The sequence below is a fragment of the Oncorhynchus nerka genome, unplaced genomic scaffold, assembly GCF_034236695.1.
Source record: "Oncorhynchus nerka isolate Pitt River unplaced genomic scaffold, Oner_Uvic_2.0 unplaced_scaffold_22___fragment_2___debris, whole genome shotgun sequence".
Classification (NCBI taxonomy): domain Eukaryota; kingdom Metazoa; phylum Chordata; class Actinopteri; order Salmoniformes; family Salmonidae; genus Oncorhynchus; species Oncorhynchus nerka.
Window position 1 is genome coordinate 96,729 of NW_027039938.1, and position 4,035 is coordinate 100,763.

General features: G+C 40.7%; 1 long non-coding RNA gene across 1 annotated transcript; it reads left to right on the forward strand.

The window, feature by feature from the left end:
- The first annotated feature begins 1,554 nt into the window (after positions 1 to 1,554).
- On the forward strand, positions 1,555 to 3,835 carry LOC135568799 (uncharacterized). Its single transcript, XR_010462730.1, has 4 exons — positions 1,555 to 2,089; positions 3,274 to 3,361; positions 3,462 to 3,635; positions 3,740 to 3,835. It is a non-coding gene; the product is annotated as an uncharacterized LOC135568799 (long non-coding RNA).
- The last annotated feature ends 200 nt before the right edge of the window (positions 3,836 to 4,035 follow it).

Consider the following 4,035-nt stretch of genomic DNA (forward strand, 5'->3'; position numbering starts at 1 on the left):
GGAGTGAGGCCTAAGGGTTTTTTATAATCATCAACCAGTGGGTCTTGCGACTGGTATACAGAGATGACCAGTTTACAGAGGAGTATAGAGTGCACTGATGTGTCCTATAAGGAGCATTGGTGGCAAATCTGATGGCCGAATGCTAAAGAACATCTAGCTGCTCATGAGCACCCTTTTAACGTCTGCTTCCAACTCACACTCTCAAACACATAGATCCCCTGAACGCAGCTCACTCTCCAGATTCCAATCACCTGAATTCTGATCACCTGTTCACACACCTATGTGTAATTTATGGTCACACACTATTTAGTTCAGGTCCTTGCAACCCATCATTTTGAGCTATTGTTTGTTTTGTGAAACACTTTTGTACTGAGCTTTGTTTTTCCGTAATTGAATCCTCCTGTGTATGATAGTTTTTGCCTGCCGCACTAACGATGCCTTTTGCCTATTCCCTGCCTGTACATTAGCCTATCTGATTTCCTGTTATCAACCTATTGCCTCATCTCCCGAATGACGTTTACTAGCCTTTTCCCTGCCTGTACTGTTGCCTTGTTGGACCCTCTGTGTATGACCTTCTGCCTGCCCCTGGACCCAGCTACCTGCCTCCTCCTGTAGTCCTTTACAATAAAACACCTGCTGTGCCCTGCACTTGAAACCAGCTCTCGGTCTCCCATCGTGTTCATTACAACCCTTTCCTACCGATCTATAATTTACGTCTCCATAATCTAGCATGGGTAGTGTCCTGTCTTTACTATCATTAACTGAAGACTGATAGTTTTTACAGAGATTCTCTGTAACTAGTATTACGCGATTAGACTGATTAATCATGTAACCTTAATTACTAGGAAGTTGGGGCACCAAGGAAAAATATTCAGATGACAAAGTTATCATTTCCTAAAATAACTTTTCAGATATTTTATCTGATCAATTCGTCTTCGGATTAATTAATTATTTACTTTACCTCACGTTAGTCTCATTCCAAACGTCCTAAATTGTTGGTTATCTGCACGAACCCAGTCTTCACTATGAGTCATCCATACATTATATGGTCTTAAATCATTTATTTATTACTAAGTAATTCACAGAAATGCATAAACAACAGAGAGTAATAGGATACGGCATGTGTCAAAATTGATTGATTGCTGACCTTATGACCTGATGACATGTACAGAATATGTGCCCCCGCCCCGCCCCCCCTGTTCGTGTGGTCATGTGTTAGAGGGTGTTTGAACTTTTGGGGCCCATGCCCCCCTCCACCCCCCAGGGGCCTCAGCATTATAAATGTCCAGAACAAGCCATTTTTTAAGACCTGAATATTAAGCATCTAAAAATATGTCTACAAGGGGAATTCTCGGAGTGCTCTGTAGCTCATGTCACGAACCCAACGCCAAAAGCTTGGATGATATTTTGGTAGAGGCTCCCGAATGTTTTAACGGATTTCTGTGTACAAGCGAGGGCCATATTTCGTACATATTCAACCCGGAGGAATCTACGGTTAAGATATTCACAGACAGCGTGTCCCAACCCTTTTATCGTGCAGAACCGAGCCTTTTTCTCTAGCGCTAAGGATGCGAGAATGGCTTAAAATAAGGCTAGCTTTGTGTCAAATGGAACGTGCCCTGAGTGCTTCAAGGCTGCCAGGATATGCGTTGGAAGAACAAGTCTGTGGACGTCAGGATCTAATGGCTCTGAGAGTCACATCCATGGGGTATACCCCGGACTCCAGAGTGACAATTTTAGCATGTGAACAATTTGACAGGTCAAATGCTACGAAAACGGTCAGTCCATATGTATCCTCCAAAGCATGCAAGGATGTAAATTTTTTTCAAATAATGTTCAGTTTTAAATGGCGCGATTACCACATTTTCCGAACCCTGATGAATAAGCTGGACAGTCTTTTCGAAAATCGTGAACAATTACGGCGATGGCCTAGGTTATCGTTGAGACATACACCGGAACAACAACAAGTTCGAAGGCGGATCTTTCCCTGGCAGGAAAGTGGACAGAGCTTCGACGGAGCGCGGAAAAGACTTTGTGATGGGGAATTGGAAACGGATAATGTTCAGGGCTAACAGGACCCCATATATCTGTAAGAAATAGTTAAAATAAATGTTGAATTATAACGTGTGTTAAAATGTAGGTGTTAATTTTTGAAAATGTATACCCCCCCCCCCCCCATTTAACTAAGGGGTAGCGCTCTTTTCTCTCAAGCTAGGGTCTGGCGCAGACAACTGTAAGATCTGAAAAAAAACATGTATTATTTTATAGTCTATTCCTACATTGGGTATGTTATGAACATTACGTTTTATTAAAGTTTGTAATAATGTACAAAGACCTGCATCCAAGGTTTTTTTTATTTTTACATAAAACACGTGTGCTGCATGTTTAAATATTATTCAAATGGGTTACTTAATTCAAACATGTCTTAAAGGTTGTACGAAATATTTTGGAATTCAATAAAAGGAATGTTTAAAAACGGTATCTCACCCTTTAACTATGGGAAAAACCTATTTAACAACGTCTTCCAACTCTGTCGCGAAGTAAAATAGAATCAGAGTGTTTGTGTGTGTGGGGAGGGGTCTTGAGGCGGAGCAACAGGCGTGTGTGTGTGTGTGTGTGTGTGTGTGTGTGTGTGTGTGTGTGGTTGGTTGTGTGTGTAACATAAATCCTAAGGTTGGGGGGTCCCAGAACTCTTATCTGTAGAGAACCATTTGAAACCAAGGTGTGCACTATCATGCATAAGGCATGTCGAGATATCAGCCGAACAGCGGGGGTTAAACATAGATATCTCTAATCTGCGGCCCCCACACACCCCGTTTGCAGACAGAATGTCACGACATCCCCTCCTGTTGTTTGAATTCACAGCCTGTGTTCTCTAAACCAGACATACATGGGTTGGGGTGTAGCATACATCTCTCAAAAAAACTAATTCCGAACTTTTAGATAGTTAGGGACAGAACTATTTTTTAACGTTGTCAGCATTGCTTTAGCGCAAACATAAAGGCCCGAATATTGAGCTGCACGGACAGATTAAAATAATAATAATAATATTCGGAATAAGGGAATCTCGCATAATGGATATTTCTGGAGGTGAGTAAATGAAAAAAACATATTTTAAGATTTGTTTGAATATTATTGGAATATTAAACCCTAGTTATTTGGGTATTTCAGGCCAAAAGCCCAATATAGGTAAAAAAAAAAAAAAAAGTGTAGATATAGCGTATAACTGTTAACATTGTCTAATGGAATCTAAGATCCCCGACATTTACGCAGCTTTTACGCGATTTACCTGATCTGGAACATGATGGGGGTTCGCAGGAGCAAAAGTCTGGCAGACAATCACCAACGGCCTTTTTTCGTTGTAAGTCCTTATAATTAAACACATACCCAAGAAATATTTATATATAAACATTTTAAAAATAGGTTGTACTATTTTTTAAAACTATTTTATGTATTTACAGCCGACATACAGCCCTTTATGATAAAGGATGCGTTATGGACAGCTGACACGCAGGACTTTGATGCAATTCTACCGTTCACTGTGGCCCAAGTACACTGCTCAGAATCAAGCCCACCCGAAAACTACTGTTGGGCCGGGAACTTGCTGCTTCACGAGCAGGCGCTCCAGGGACAAGGTATGGGAACATTATACAGTTTTGTTATTAGTTATCAGCCTTTTTATTAGTTATAGATCTGTTGATAGCCTATGTTAAAACAAGGACAAATAATGTTTTTTCAGACTGCCCGGAGACAGACCCAGCAGAATCTGGAACGCTAGAGGGAAAAAGTCACACACCCCCGGTTTCGGCGATTCGTCACAACAAGCGCCAAAAAAGCCGAGGTATTTTAACTATGTTATTTTAACTGTTAATATATATTATTATAACGGAAAGGTATTTGACATTTGTATGTAGCTAACATATATATTTTTATATCTAATAACGTAATTATGTATGTATTATTTTCATTCAGACTCCGCATCGGCGAAAAACGGCACAGACGACCACATAAATCTAGAGCTGGGGGATTCCGGCG